Source organism: Perca flavescens, chromosome 11 (genome assembly GCF_004354835.1).
Source record: "Perca flavescens isolate YP-PL-M2 chromosome 11, PFLA_1.0, whole genome shotgun sequence".
Classification (NCBI taxonomy): Eukaryota; Metazoa; Chordata; class Actinopteri; order Perciformes; family Percidae; genus Perca; species Perca flavescens.
Window position 1 is genome coordinate 17,515,343 of NC_041341.1, and position 17,554 is coordinate 17,532,896.

Here is a 17,554-nt window from a genome sequence, read left to right on the forward strand (position 1 = left end):
GGCAAGGCCGGGCCCGAGCGCAAGGCACGGGTTGCCGGGCAACCGCGCGGCTCGGGCGCACGGTGACGTGAGTGCTGATGGAGGGGTTGCTTGGAGATGGGGACGGTGACGTCAGTTGTAGAGATGTGTCACCACGTGATGTTTCCCTCTGCCGGGCTGTTGCTCGCGGGCTGCCTCGCTCTTCCACAGCCCGACTGCGCACGTGGCTCCAGCAGAAACAGAAACAGGAAGCAACTGGTGATCGTCAGTTAGGTTGTTTCTGGTTTCTGTTGAGTAAACCACATTTTATCCACATATTTGTATTATTTGTCATATGTTTTATTTAATCTGTTCTATTCTAGTCTATCTATTTTGCTCTCTTTTATTCTATTCAATTCTATTCTATGTGAAAAATAATAATAATAATAATAATAATAATAATAATACTCAAATAGGCCTATATATTCATCCACATATTTGTATTATTGTCATATGTTTTATTTAATCTCTTGTATTCCATTTTATTGTACATTGAGTTGTAGGCTACGTATTCTGTTTTAATTTGATTTAGTTTCATTATTCTATATATGTACTATTTAATATCTATATATCTATATCTATCTATCTACAACTGAAACAATCAATGATAAATTTGAATGAAACTCAAGTTCATATGGTCACAAATAAATCACGGATTTGGTCTTTAATTGTAGGCCTACTTTATCTACTTGTAGGCCTAGTTGTAAAAATATTTATTTCATTAAAACGTGTAAAGGTCATTTGCTGGTACTGGCTGGCTTGTTTAATTTTAGCACAGAATTATTTGCGGAAAGTTCAAGAAAATCTCTACTCACTCTGCACAAAGCAGGTGGGAATGAAAAGAGGGAGGCAATAGCTAAACACACAGAGGGAGAACATCAGTTTGAGGCAGAAAAGAACAGACAAAAGAAAAAAAAGGGAGGGGTGTTACCAAAGAACGAGGAAAAGAGTTTCATGAGAACCTGGAGAAGGAGACAGTTTCGATACAGACAACGTGCCCTCTATATAAATCCTCACATTACTGTATTCCAACTTATAAGTGCATATTTGCCATATTTTTTGAACTCACAGATAAGGATGCAGTGCAGGGTTTGGGTGCAAGAGATTAGGTGACTTTCTCTTTCAATAAACTGACTATGATAAGGATCTGCATCTAATTTGTTTACAAACCATCAAAATACACAGTCAGAGCTGTCAACACCTGTCCTTGTTATTCATGCATCCAGTGGCTCCATGCTGCTTATTTTCAGTAATGGCAAGGGTGCTGTGTGTTTCTTCTCCCAGACTGAGCAGCAGCTTAATAAGCTTATTAGGGATTTTCTTGTGGAGCTGCCATTTTGCCAATCAGGATAAAGAGAAAGACAGTCCATGTCATCAGTAGGCTACATCAAAGAACACAAGTGATGTCCATGGGTGTTGAAGTTCAGGTTAAAATGGTTAAATGGGTTAAATGGGTCTGTGTTTCTGCAGTGGGTTGGGGGAGGTGGGTGGATCCAGCTATAAAAGATTTATTAATTGAAACTGATATGTGAAAGAGAAAAGCAGACAACGTATACAGGATATCCAGTGACAAAGTTACACAAAGATGTAATTTCATAGCGTGCATTGAATATAAGTATGTGCGGGCGAATGTAAATACCAAATATCAACCTCAGTAGAGAGATAGACCATACCCTCCCACAGTCTGCAATCTGCATGCAAAATGTCTCAACTGAAAGGTCATGCCATATTTTGATACACACTTAAAACCACACAGCCCACTCTGCTTCTCTTCTCATTGTTTTCCTGATTAAACGTCTCTAACCAGTGCCATTTGAATATCTGTCTCACCAAAGCAGACACAGTATTTAACCAGATTGTTGGAGCATGATGGGAAACCTGTTTTACAAAAAAGTGACATGAGTTTACATAGCATAAAGTCAGACTATGTAACTGGCCACTGTGGCCACAAGTCGTAATTACACCCAGGGAGTGTTTTATTGCTAACTTTTCATTTGCAAGAGGAAGAATGTGTTATTTTGTCTTTCAAAAGTTACATAATCTCACTTTAAGTGGAACGCAAAAGTTAAAATCCTACCTGCAAACTTAAGATCAAACCTCTTTATCTTAGGAATTACCAATTAAAAATGATCTTGAATGATTGAATGATTGAAGAGAGCTCCAGAGGTCTCTTAAAGTGAGTATATGTAACTTTTAAATGTTTCTGAAACTGTAATTTTCCATCTGATGATCATAATTGACCTCTAACAGCAAACTAGACTAACAGTGAACAGAACGCTATTTTTATATAGTTTTTATTCATGCCTTTGCCTGGGTCCGATTTTCCCCACAAAGTCACAAAATGATTTACGATAGGTAGACGGCGCTACAGTAACACATTCTGACGGGTCACAGATTCGTAACACCCACATACTTCACTTTACGTAATTCTTACAAATTTGATAAATACCAGGGATTTTCTTGGGGTCAAGACGTGATGGTAGTTTGTGATGCTAAAACCACAATATATACAGATCAAAAATAAAAGTATGCCCAGGAGAGTTGAGAAAGGTGTTAAATGTGTTGAACGTGAGCCAAACCACATTCAGCACAAACCAGTCAGACAGGCACAACTTCTTATTCCTGGTAATGACATGAATACTGGCCTCCCACACTAACTCACTCTCGCTTTCTGTCTCTCTCTCACACACACACACACACACACACACACACACACATATACACTGTCAGTTGTGAGAGCCACAACAGTCACAATTCATACGTCATTTTTATCTGTATGTATGTGTGTGCACATATTTATATACTATAATATATTCATTAAAAGTAACTGCTGACGTGTTGTATAACTCAACATTAATAGTAAGTAAGTGAGTAAGTAAGTATTTTCTGTGTGCAGAAAAGATTGTAATTCCTGCTATCAGTCATGTGCAGAATATCTGCAAAGAAATACAAATAAACGTACCATTGAGCAATCATTGTTTTGTCCTCAAGAGTTATCAGTGTTTACTAAAAACAGGTGACTTACAATCAGGCACATTTTTTTTTTCTTTAAAGGTCCAGTGTGTAACGTGTTTAGTTGTTCATTATCAAAGTCTGTGTTGCCCGTTCACAAACTTGTCCTTTTTTATGAATATTTACCTCCACCATTAATTCCAAGTATTCCTTTTGGCTTGAAATTTTACATTTGCATTTGCATGAACTGGGGTAGACACTCCATATTCACGCGCCATCTTGAAATGCGTTAGCCGGTAAGGGACATACAGGACATACTGCTCCGCCTTTCGCGTTTTCGCTGTCACATGATAAACTTGCAGGTGCTGCTAATGCTGCTAATGGGTATCGTAGCTTCCCGGCCCCGGCAAGTTTGAAGAAGGAAACATGGAGGACCACACATATTCACAATCCAAATTTCAGGAACAGCAGTCTTCTTCTTCACCCAGAAAAAGAAAAAGGATATTGAAAAGAGGAAGAGACCGGCTTTTAGAAGTGTGAAGGCTACCGTAGCTGTAATATGTACTTTGAACTGCGTGTTGCGAGAGAGTTGATTGCGATATATGATCCCAACGCTAGATAGGAGAAATTCCTACACATTGGACCTTTAAAGATTATTTATTTAGTATTTTAGGCCTTTATTCGATAGGACAGCTTAGACATGAAGGAGGAGAGAGAGGGGGAATGACATGCAGAAAAGGGCCAAAGGTCAGAATTGAACCTGCAGCCAATGCATCAAGGACTGAGCCTTTGTACATGGGGCCCACGCTCTACCAGGTGAGATATCCAGGTGCCCCTATCAGGTACATTTTACTGCACATTCATTCAAAAGAAAAAAAGCCACAGGCATCTTTGGTCTGTTTTTCGTGTGCTTCTGGTGACTTGTTATCATATGTGGGTGCACAAAGGTCAACTCAAGGGGTATTTTTAGCCTCTTTTAGCACTTATTTAAGTTTTGAGAAATCAGACTTTCCTGTGCTGACTGTCAGTAAACAGGGGGTGTAGAGTCACGCTTTTCACCCGTGGTCTTGCTGTTAGCATAAGTAAGCATGCTGAGGTAAACTGGTTGCTGTCTACATTATTGAAAATGCCAATATTGGCAGGAATGCAAGCTTCAAAGAGAACCAACGATGTGATTTCTTAAAGTGGAGATCAAAACATTCACTTCTGTTAATCTGGTGTCACATAATTATGTCTAACTACCAGATCTAATTACAGTAAATTCACATTTTCCTGACTGCTCTTTTCAGACAATACATATCAAGGTCAGTATCAAAAGATGGCAGAAAATCCTTCGATGGTGAGATGTGTGTCTACAAAACCAGATTAAACATCGTGGGAGATAACAAATCCCATATGTTTAGGCCTACAGAAACTATCCATACATCTAACTACGTCTGCAAGCCCTTATTAAACATATGCTGGTTTTGAAAAGCTACTTTTCGCATACACTGCGGTCTTGTCAGCTGTCAAATCCCTGCTCTCCTTTTTTCATAGTTGCTTATGTATGACTTTACTTTTCATACCACCTTTTCATATGAACTGTCGTCTCAAAAACCTCTCACCACTGACTGCAGTGAACTCTGTGTTACACATCACAACTCCAAGTGTGATACTGTGTGCTCCCGTTCCATCTGTTGAACCTGACCTTGAATGAGCAAAGAGTCAGCGTGGCTCTTTGCTGAGTTACCACACCACTGCAGCTCTGTCCAGGCTGCGCACGCTGTCTTAGCCTGATATTTTTTATAATGTTACATTAATTACATTTGATTAATGATACAAGTGCAAGGTTTACATTTACAACTACATACATTTTAGATGTATATATAGCCTACATGTATAATTTGATTTAAAAATCATTATGAATTGCGATTGTAGACAGTAGTAGAAACTTGGTAATGTAATAATTGTGCAAACATAATAACGACAACGCTAACATGCAGATGTATGGAAGGTATATTAACCATGTTCACAATTATAGGATGCTAACATTTTCCAAATAGCCCTTAACAAAAAAGTACAGGTAATTTGTTCAATATTTTGGTTTATGACCAAATAGCTGCAAAATGAATGACATGAGTCTCACCTACACTTTATATTGGTGCTAATTAGAAAATGTTAGTATGCTAACACTAGCATGTTAGCATTCAGCTCAAAGCACTGCTGTGCCTATGTACAGCCTCACAGAGCTGCTTGCATGACTGTAGACTCTTGTCTTGTTACTCTGTATACTTGTACACATAATCAAATGTGCAGACTACTTCTTCACTAGCTGCAACGACTGACGTCGATACCTGAAGATAAATAAACGTTTGTAAACCGCTATTATCATATTATTCGCCACAAACAGAAATTTGCATGACATACATGCAAATTTAGTGATGCATAGTCAACTTTGCTCTGAATGTTGCTGTGAAGATCGTTGCCATTTCTCTCAGGTCAGTCCCCGTCTTCTCCTTCTGGTTTTCAATGGCTGCCTCATGCAGCCATATCAAGTCTGTGACACAGCTTGTACATTGGCTTTCATAATTCCCACAGAATCACTCTTCAGCATCTACTCGTCACACATACTCTAAACATTAGCAAACAACAGCAAAACAAGTTTATTTCAGGTCTGCTGCAAGGTAATGATGCCGACTTCCTGTTTTGAAATGTGTGTGAGACCTTACTGAAAATAGCTCTGTCTTTACAAGCTCATATTTAATATAAGATTCTTATTTTCTTGCTTCTTTTCTCAATAAATATGGTGAAAAGCAATGTTTAAATTGTGATTATTCTTACTATATATCTGTTAATTATTTTCTTCAACAGTACATACACATCATTGACAGACTACCTGGGGTTCATTTTTCACTGACCTCAGTCCATTTATCCATTTATTTTGCTATCTGCTTTAGCAACCTCTAACAGTCTCTGAAAAGCTTCTTTGTCTGTTCATTTGGTGTCATTGTGTTTTGTGAAGGACAGGGTTACCATTCATCTTTGGTAATTAACACTGGTCTGTCTATGCTTGTTGACTTTGGCAGGCAGAGGCTGTCCTCGTGAGTTTGTGCGTCAAGCTATCATCCAGGAGGTCCAGCACCAGCCCTTCTCAAATAAACAATTTTGGTGATGAGTGCCTTACAGATCTCTCACTCACATCACAGGTTTTTGTCACTGATCAAATTGGATTTGTGGTTTGAATACCCATATAAATATATTATCAGTGACAATAAGTCAGTGGTATAAGATATTCCAATGCCCCCCTGCTAAAAGTAACAAATAAGCTAATTGGGATTTAGCAGATTTGCCATTTTTAACAAAGCATTTGTTATATTCTTACATTGCAGGCTATGTGCAAGCAAAGCATTATGTTACAGGAACACTGTTCTGGTTTATTTTTGAGCCGGAAATTGTTATTCCTTTAACAACTGAAACCACATAAAAACAAATCTGTATTCAATTTAGATGGTAGTGATGGACTGTTGATACTTTTTTAGTTCTTTTCACAAAGTGGGAATTATGTTCTAAACAATATGATGTGAAAGTGACGTTAAATTTATACAATTTGGTTATTTTTGATTTAAAGTAAATAGATCATGCAAACTTAAGACAGGGAAAAGTAAAATGATCTTCATTTGCAACACAATTTAATACCCCTGGTGGCTATACAATCTGTTTTTATGATCACCATTCAAAACAGAAACAAAAGGTTTTTCTGCTGAAGAATGCACAATGTAGTGTACTATCAGCAGAGCCACTGATACAGTAATCCTGTGGTGTCAGTTATCTCAAGATGGAAATACCTGTATCTGCACACCAGGCTACAAAGAGCCTTTATGAATGCGTGTGTGCGCAAAAGCCCCTCAGGAGACAGAGCCATTTACGTCATACCACGGATCAGCATATTATCCAGGGCTGAGGGTGGTAGGGGAAGGGGATATGAGGTATGCAGAAAGGTGATAGCAAGCTTGACAAGGAGAATGAAATGAAAAGTAGATAAAGCACAATTATAGATAGACTCAATGAGTGGATAAAATTCCAAAGATAAAAGACAGGGAGTAAAAGAGAGCATTAAACAAAGATGCAAAGATGGCACTGAGAGGAGAGGGTACACAAACAGAGAGAGCAGCGAGGAAGGGATTAGAAAGAGGTCAGATTTGAGTGAAGCAGGATGAGGCACCTCTCGTAGTGATTTAGTGATGTAATGCTCTTATTCACCGCTCCAAAAACACGCAGAGTGAATGAATTTTTTATTTGTCTCTTCTCTTCCCACTCCATCCACACTAACTGACCAGCACAATCTAAACTAACAGGGGATTTACAGAATTGAGCTGCTCATGATGAAATGGATTTGATATATGGGACAGTGGAAAATCAGCAGAATGGCAGGACATGATTAAAATCACGTACAAAACAAATAAAGCCATCACAGCTACACCGGAAATGTAGAGGTGGGTATAGGGTGTTTAACTATGAAAGTGTTGGGGATTGAAAATAACTTCATAACAAGACAAACAAAACTAAGAAGAGTAAAAGACTTAGAGCTAACATGCTGATGTTAGCTCTGATGTTTAGCAGGTATACTGTTTACCATGTTCACTATATAGTTTAGCATGCTAAAGTGCTTTTAAATTAATAATAATTGAATAAATAAAGTTATTTGAATTGAATTGAATTGAAGCTGCCATATACTTCTTCAAAAGGGCTCTTCGGATAGTGTAATAGTTTAGGAAATCCCCTCCCCCACAACTTTCTGATGTTGGAATCGGGAGGGGGGGATCTGTGTCTGACTATTTCTGTCTTTGAAGTCCATGCTGCTATGGTTAAAATATATACCGTCTTCAACATAATTTATTTACTGAGGAGATAAATAACAAGTATGACCTGGAAGTGAAACTGAGTCCAGATGGGAAAAAAAGTTGCAAGTTGTCCCTCCAGGTGTTGCTGCATCTTGTACTCATAATCTCAATATCCATATGGTCTCTCAGCTGGGCCCCTAAAGCCGAATAATAGTCCTTAACTCAACTTAACTCACTTATGTACCTAGGGCTTCAGGGCAAAGTTGTGGATGATGGTTGTTAGAGGAAGCCACCACCTGGTGCTGATCAGTTAGAGAAAGAACAGGCTACATTGTGCATATCAGCACTGACGCTTATTTTGTACATAATTGGTAATGCGATGTGGAGCAGGGTATATCAATTCCGTGTCCTTGCTCATATTATTCTACAAAATTGACTTATCATTACTTTCTTTACCCCAGAAACCAAAAGAAAAAGAGAACTTGTGAGTGATTTTGGACACAACTTGTATCTAACTAACCATGTATATGTTTTCTGAAGACATATTCATTAAATAATCATTTTACAAGGTGAAAAATAGCAACATTATATTTTTAAACATGAGTCATGCAAACTACAGACCCAGCATGATTGCATACAAAGTCAATGAAAATGTTTCACTTTGAACATTTGTGTATCCCAAACTTTATGAATTTGCACAAATAATGCAACACAAACATTTGCTTTGCTTTCTGTCTGAACACCTAATGTCAATGCAATGTGCCCTTTTGTGATAGATGGAAACAAGTGTGTGTGTGTGTGTGTGTGTGTGTGTGTGTGTGTGTGTGTGTGTGTGTGTGTGTGTGTGTGTGTGTGTGTGTGTGTGTGTGTGTGTGTGTGTGTGTGTGTGTGTGTGTGTGTGTGTGTGTGTGTGTGTGTGTGTGTGTCTGTGATAGGGTTAGGGTTTGGATTCTAACCCTAACCCTAACCCTAACTTTCACAAGCACTGGTGCAGCTGTCTTACATGTTGTCAGGCACTTCAACTGAAAGGAAGCTTTAGAGCGGCCCCCTATTTGATCCTCCAGTGTTTTGCATTGTTTGATTTTGTTGCTAGGACTGTTGGGAGATAAAAGCAGACAATAGATAGTTTGACACAGTTCTTCCTCTGTTCTTCGTCCAACTTGACCTGCTCTCTTCATCCAACACCAGACCACCCACTGCTCACTTTAATGACTAACCTCGGATTAACGGCAGCATAAAGACCGCTTTTGTTTCCATCTCCTTTTTTCTTCCATCGTTTATCTCCTTCCACTACCTTCTCTGTAGCCAAGGTTCAAGGTTCAAGGTTCAATTTATTCACAAAAGTTAAAAGACAAGTACAGTCATAAGACACAATGCAGACATGTGAAATGGAACACCCTGGTAAGATATTTAAAGCTTGTGCAAAGGGGCCCAGACACTAGCAAATAATACACATTATAAATACAATCATATTGTTTGGATAAAAAAAAAGTAAACATGTATTATACAAAAACATTTACATCCTACACAAAAAGAAAAAGAAAAGCCAGTAAATGTCTGCCACTTTGGGGTAAAAATAAATATCCAAGAGAGCGAAGCAGCCAGAGGAGTCACCTGCCACACTGCACAGCAGCATCTGCTCATCCTGCTTAAAGCGCACTATCCACATTTTCTTCTTAGTGATTTTTATCAAAAAACTATTACACAAAAAAGTCATATTTGTCTCAAACTTTTCCTTTCTTTGTTTTGGTCACCTACAGCTAAATGTAGCATGTATGATGTCAGCTTCATAATATGCATATATAGTTCTCTGGGAAAGTTCCCTTCTCTTTTTTATATAATCCATATCTCACGCACTACGAGTCAAATATAATTTTCTCAGTGTGATACTCTCTGTGTATGATTAGTGCCAAGTGCATGTTGACATTTCTGAAGCCTTAATGATGTTCTGAAGGCATGAAGAAGAAGGTGGTGGAATTGTTTCCTTACATTAGCGACAAAACACATATCCCGTTTGCAGGGTTCAGGTGGGCAGCTGATGACTTTCAAAATTATTTGAAAGTCATTTCTTCAAATTTCCTCCTTCAAATAATCTCTTTGTCATTTTAGTTAGGCCACATGTGTTTCTTAATATTCTTCTTCTTCAATATACTTGATTTAATCTCCCTTCCTTCACATTGAGTCTCCTCTTCCATAGATATGAGACTCACTGTCATTATTTTCCCTCGTTTTCTCTTCCTCCCCTCCGCCCTCGTCCTCCTCCTCCTACTGTTTGGTCAAAAGGAGGTATGGGCAATGATGTCAGCAGCCTACGTCAAAGTCTCAGGGGCACGTTTACAATCCCCTTAGCCTAACTGAGCCTTCCATTGAGATCGTTGCACAGTATGCACACTAATCAAATCTGCACTGCCAGTAGTGCATCTTTGTGTATGCATGACAATTTCCTCCTCCAGTTCAATCCCTCAATTTCATAGATATGTGGAGAAGTGTGGCTTCTCTGAAAATGTGAAGCACCTTGAGCTTAACAGCTGCAGGCACATATATGCCCAGGACATGTGTGTAAACAGAAGCACACACACGCTCAAACACAGTACTTGGGGTAAGCAATGTGTAATTGCTCATTGCAGGTTTATCTGGCTGATCAATGGAGGTGACTGAATCCTTTCTGAGGTGCACCAATCGATCATAGTTCTCCCTGTGGATCTTGGCTTTTGCTGGGAAAGAAGAAAACACCTTCTTTCAATTTATCTGCAGAAGAGTGCAGTTCTTATGCTTTCTGTATTCACAGGCACAGATAATGTGTTGGGCTTTCAGTGAAATGAGTCAGCTGGACTGCATCAGAAAGTGGTATAACAGCCTGGGTATAAACACTGACCTCAATGCAAGGGTGCAGGTTTGGTTTCAAAGTTGGTAGAGACAAAGGGTAACAACGCTGGTAAATCTGAGGTTATTCTACAGTTGATTTTGTTATCAAGGTACATTTGCGTCATCAAGGATATTTAAAAGGCAGGGTTTTATCATTTTTTACCCAAATTACAAAAATTGAGGAGTTTGCTTATCCATGTCATCCTATATGTAAATCTACACCTATGCTTCAGTCACTGAGCTTCCATAAAGTTGTGACAAATTTGAAAAAAGGATAGTCAAAATTGATGCATCAGAGGCAGAAATATCATGACTTTTAGTCCCTAGTATGATTCAAGCTGCAAAAGTGCTGGATCTTCACATTTCCTACAATGTAACTCAGTACCATCTACAGTATCATTAGACCCTCCCTTTGTCCATGTATGCCCCCAGTTTATATCGCAGGCTTTCCTTTAAAAAGAGGCTACTGCTAATTAGCTTTGAACACAAAGTACAGCTGAGTCTGATGCAAATGTCCTTATTTGATCATAAACCAACTTTTCTTTTCTTTTTTATTTGATGGTTGTGCTAAATGAAAAGTTGGAATCAACAAAATGATCAGGATACATCATCTGGCAACCATAAAACATAAACAATTTTTGAGCCAATCCATCCAGTACATGTTGAGATATTTCACGGGAAAAGTGAAAGATTTGACCTGGTTGCACTAGAAGAAACTCAGGTTATCACCAAAGTTATAGGTCTGTAGCTTTAGAAAGCTCCTCCAAACAGTCAAGGTACTATACAGTTGTTCACAGGTTGAATTTTAATACTAATAAGTAGTAAACTGAACTTAAAACATAATGACTTAAAGCTCAAGCTTATATGCACACAGCAGCCTTAACTGGCAATACAGACAGATGACAGTCTGTTACTGTTTTCCGCTCCAATTGTCAATGAGCACTTAGCATCTGCTCAGACATGAATGTAACATCCATCACAAGGTTTAGCGACACTGCAGAAGTGAGAGGAAGAGAGTGTAAGGTAAGTCATTAACTTGTTAGAGCTGGCAGAGGGGCTGTGACCGCACAGTGTGTTGGTGCTGCATTTACGTCAGACAGCAGCTGTGGCTCATCCCTCCCCCCACAATACTATGAGAGACAGCCAGACAGACTTCAGGACTGGGAAAGAAAAACACTGCAAGGAGCCATATGTTTGCTTTTGCAGACATGCTGATACATTCTACAATGGGAACACACATTAAACAGACACACAAATGAGATTAAAGTGGTTTCCTCTTTCATTTCCACAGAGGTGACAGGGAAAGAATCATACACGCACTGTACATATATAAAGCTTCCATAATCCATGACATGACATCTGCTAAAATCCTCCTTGGCATTTAGTGGACACTGCAGAGTGATTATAACAGGTGTCATGTAATGTTTAAGACAGGCTTATGTTGGCTTTAGCATGTGTTTACCAGCAAATGTAAGTCTGTGTGACAGTGTGAAATCACTGGGCTGCAGACTTATAAATGGCATTTATTGTTTTAATTAAGGAATGCGTAGAGTGGCGTCTACATTTTGGGATTTTAACTTCCCACTCTTAATTTTCTGGGAATTTAAGAAGTGCTGGAAACTTGAGAAGAAAAACACAAAATGGAAATAAAACAGAATGTTTAGGGTTAAATGTTTATCAGGAAAAGAAAATCACCAGGAGAGAACAATTTCTACAATAGAGATTATTAGTCAAATCAATCAAATAACATCAAAATTGCTAGAAAGTTTGGGTTGTTTAACTAGAGTATAGCACAACTTTAGCTGATGAGGGACTTAAGGACATTTCAAACCCTCTTTGTATTATACTGTGGCCACTTCCATCTTTCCCACGACATCTCCATCGTTTCTGGTCAACCCTGTAATGTAGGGTGTAAAAATGAGAGAATGAGACAATAAGACTGCAGATTATAGACATTTCAATTTAGATTTAGGTTTAGTGGTCTTCTTTAGAAATTTGGAGTGTTCAGCTGTTTTTTTCATTTGTGCAGTTTGTGCAATTTGTTTTTGCTGGTGGCGCTAGAGGAAAAGTCAGGGGATCACTAAAGTCTAAGAAAAGTCTGTAGGATTCATCGCCTGGGAAATATGAATGTCAGTACATAATTTAGTGTCAAAGATGCTAGCGTGGCTACAACCATAAATCAAATGAAACAATAGAAAGATCTGTGTTTAAATCTCTTTAAAAAAAAAATTTAAAAGAAAGAAATAAAGTAGTTGCATCTACTTTATTTCTTCTCTAATTTAAGGTGCCTTTCAATGCACTCAAGGACACCTTACAGACAGTTAAAAAAACAAGCAACAGTGCATCAAGACATCATGAAATAGATTAGATTAATACATTACATTAAAATTAAAAGAGAAAACAACTCGTTAACAGTCTTTAGATAGACAAAGAAAGAAGGGTAAAAAACTGTTAATCACAATCTCTCTCTGTGTCAGAGCTGGTGCTGTGCTGGCGTCAGAAGCAACTGATGTCACCTCCAAAGCTGCAGCCAGCCCCCCTCCTCCTTCTCCAGCATGCCCAGAAAGACTGCATCACTGCTGGGCTTAATGATCGCCTTGCTGCTCCCTGGAGGGCACCTCACTGGGTGCATAAGTGACTAATGACCTCTTACAGGTATACATCCGTAGTCTTGTATTTTTGTGATAGACGGAGAGACAGGTGCAGTGTTTGATATGTTGTAATCTAATAAACATATGCTACAGTCTCAAAATAATACTCGTGCATGCCGAAAAATTAACATTGTGGTGAAAGAACAAAGAACATAGGGGACAAAGCAATATACAACAGCATGACCGATACTTTGAACGACAGATAGTTTACAGTGTGTGTATGTGTGTGTGTGTGTGTGTGTGTGTGTGTGTGTGTGTGTGTGTGTGTGACAATATAGCGTACTTCCTCTCTGCAGTGACGCAATGAATCACACAACACCAGAAATGGCACAGTGCATATCAATCCCATGCAATCCAATACATTGATGTATGAAGGACCAATGTGGGGGAAGGTAAAACACGTCAGAGAGAGAGAGAGAAGAAGAAGAATCAGCATGTGCAGCCCTGAGATAAGACAGCAAGGAAGAGAAAAGGAAGGGAAAATCTTGCATACAGTACACCAATGAACGACCACACAGTGTTGGAGGAGAGTCTCACATTATCATACTGGTATTGGTATACAGTATGCTAAACAGTCTCATGTGTTATTGTTGACAGCTTTGACTGATGAGGTATTTCTAGTCACAGTGACGTAACATTTCAATAGTAAATACATCTAATCAGAGATGGCAAAAGTAGCCTACTCACTTCCCGTACTCAAGTAGAAGTACAAATACTTGTGTTAAAAAATACTCTGGTAAAAGTAGAAGTACTTGTGGCAGTGAAGGTCAGGGGCCTCGACGGACCAGACCCGGGCGGCAGACGCTGGCTCTGGGGACGTGGAACGTCACCTCTCTGTGGGGGAAGGAGCCGGAACTGGTGCGGGAGGTGGAGCGCTACCGGTTAGATCTGGTGGGGCTTACCTCTACGCACAGTCTCGGTTCTGGAACCATACTCCTGGATAGGGGTTGGACTCTTTTCTTCTCCGGAGTTGCCCAGGGTGTGAGGCGCCGGCGGGTGTGGGGATACTCACAAGCCCCGGCTGAGCGCCGCTGTGTTGGAGTTACCCGGTGGACGAGAGGGTCGCCTCCCTCGCCTGCGGGTTGTGGGGGGAAAACTCTGACTGTTGTTTGTGCATATGCACCAAACAGGAGTTCGGAGTATTCGGCCTTCTTGGAGACCTTGACTGGAGTCCTGCATGGGGCTCCAGTGGGGACTCCATTGTTATGCTGGGGGACTTCAACGCACACGGGCAATGATGGAGACACCTGGAGGCGTGATTGGGAGGAACGGCCTCCCTGATCTAAACCAGAGTGGTTGTTTGTTGTTGGACTTCTGTGCTAGTCATGGATTGTCTATAACGAACACCATGTTCGAACATAGGGATGCTCATAAGTGTACCTGGTACCAGAGCACCCTAGGCCAAGGTCAATGATCGATTTCATAATCGTTTCATCTGATCTGAGGCCGTATGTTTTGGACACTCGGGTGAAGAGAGGGGCAGAGCTGTCAACCGATCACCATCTGGTGGTGAGTTGGGTCAGGGGGTGGGGAAGACTCTGGACAGACCTGGTAAGCCCAAACGTGTAGTGCGGGTAAATTGGGAACGTCTGGAGGAGGCCCCTGTCCGACAGACTTTCAACTCACACCTCCGGGCGGAGCTTTTAGTGCATCCCTGTGGAGGCTGGGGGCATTGAACCCGAGTGGACAATGTTCAAAGTTTCCATTGCTGAAGCTGCGGCGAGGAGCTGTGGTCTTAGGATCTTAGGTGCCTCAAGGGGCGGTAACCCACGAACACCGTGGTGGACACCAGTGGTCAGGGAAGCCGTCCGACTGAAGAAGGAGTCCTTCCGGGATATGTTATCTCGGAGGACTCCGGAGGCAGTTGCAGGGCACCGAAGGGCCCGAAGGGCTGCAGCCTCTGCCGTGAAAGAGGCAAAGCAGCGGGTGTGGGAGAAGTTTGGAGAAGACATGGAGAAGGACTTTCGGTCGGCACCAAAGTGTTTCTGGAAAACTGTTCGCCACCTCAGGAGGGGGGAAGGGGGAACCATCCAAGCTGTGTACAGTAAGGATGGGACACTGTTGACCTCCACTGAGGAGGTAATAGGGCGGTGGAGGGAGCACTTTGAGGAACTCCTGAATCCGACTAATCGCCCTCTATGTTAGAGGCAGAGCTGGAGGATAACGGGGATTGTCGTCGATTTCCCAGGCGGAAGTCACTGATGTAGTCAAACAACTACACAGTGGCAAAGCCCCGGGATTGATGAGATCCGTCCAGAAATGCTCAAGGCTCTGGGTGTGGAGGGGTTGTCCTGGTTGACACGCCTCTTCAACATTGCGTGGAAGTCTGGGACGGTGCCAAAGGAGTGGCAGACTGGGGTGGTGGTTCCTCTTTTTAAAAGGGGGGGACCAGAGGGTGTGTGCCAATTATAGGGGTATCACACTTCTCAGCCTCCCTGGTAAAGTCTACTCCAAGGTGCTGGAAAGGAGGGTTCGGCCGATAGTCGAACCTCGGGTTGAGGAGGAACAATGCGGATTCCGTCCCTGGTCGTGGAACAACGGACCAGCTCTTCACTCGCAAGGATCCTGGAGGGAGCCTGGGAGTATGCCCAACCGGTCTACATGTGTTTTGTGGATTTGGAGAAGGCGTATGACCGGGTCCCCCGGGAGATACTGTGGGAGGTGCTGCGGGAGTATGGGGTGAGGGGGTCTCTACCAGGGCCATCCAATCTCTGTATGACCAAAGTGAGAGCTGTGTCCGGGTTCTCGGTAGTAAGTCGGACTCGTTTCAGGTGAGGGTTGGCCTCCGCCAGGGCTGCGCTTTGTCACCAATCCTGTTTGTAATATTTATGGACAGGATATCGAGGCGTGGTCGGGGTGGGGAGGGGTTGCAGTTTGGTGGGCTGGGGATCTCATCGCTGCTCTTTGCAGATGATGTGGTCCTGATGGCATCATCGGCCTGCGACCTTCAGCACTCACTGGATCGGTTCGCAACCGAGTGTCAAGCGGTTGGGATGAGGATCAGCACCTCTAAATCGGAGGCCATGGTTCTCAGCAGGAAACCGATGGAATGCCTTCTCCAGGTAGGGAATGAGTCCTTACCCCAAGTGAAGGAGTTCAAGTACCTTGGGGTTTTGTTCGCGAGTGAGGGGACAATGGAGCGGGAGATTGGTCGGAGAATCGGCGCAGCGGGTGCGGTATTGCATTCAATCTATCGCACCGCCAGGACGAAAAAGAGAGCTGAGCCAGAAGGCAAAGCTCTCGATCTACCGGTCAGTTTTCGTTCCTACCCTCACCTATGGTCATGAAGGCTGGGTCATGACCGAAAGAACGAGATCCAGGGTACAAGCGGCCGAAATGGGTTTCCTCAGGAGGGTGGCTGGCGTCTCCCTTAGAGATAGGGTGAGAAGCTCAGTCATCCGTGAGGAGCTCGGAGTAGAGCCGCTGCTCCTTTGCGTCGAAAGGAGCCAGTTGAGGTGGTTCGGGCATCTGGTAAGGATGCCCCCTGGGCGCCTCCCTAGGGAGGTGTTCCAGGCACGTCCAGCTGGGAGGAGGCCTCGGGGAAGACCCAGGACTAGGTGGAGGGATTATATCTCCAACCTGGCCTGGGAACGCCTCGGGATCCCCCAGTCGGAGCTGGTTAATGTTGCTCGGGAAAGGGAAGTTTGGGGTCCCCTGCTGGAGCTGCTCCCCCCGCGACCCGACACCGGATAAGCGGACGAAGATGGATGGATGGATGGATGGAAGTAGAAGTACTGATTTAACTTCTTTACTCAAATAAAAGTAACAAAGTAGAGGTTTGGAAATGTACTTAAAGTATACAAGTAAAAGTAGCCTCGCAAATGACAACCATTTTTTTAATGCAAAGCTACCTGGACCACACAAATGTTACTAGAGTGCAAGCTGAGAAACTTCAGTGGACATGAAAAAAAGAATCTTTATATGCCATTGCCTACATTTTAAATGGATGCCTGTCAATAGGTCTAAAACATCACATATACTGTATGATTATTGTGACAGAGACTGGAACTCCAGGTTAATAAGATTCTGACTGAGTAGCAAGATATGAATTCAGTTGTGATTCTGTGAGAATTCAAACATGAGTCTTCTGACTTACATCTGAGAGATTTGAGACATTAACGTTAACATTAGCCCAAAATAAAGTCGATATGAGACAAGACCAAGTAACGTTATTGTTAACTTAAGTGGTCTCGAAAACAAGATCGGCCTTGAGTAACGTTAACGTTACTACAGCACTGTTACACTAAA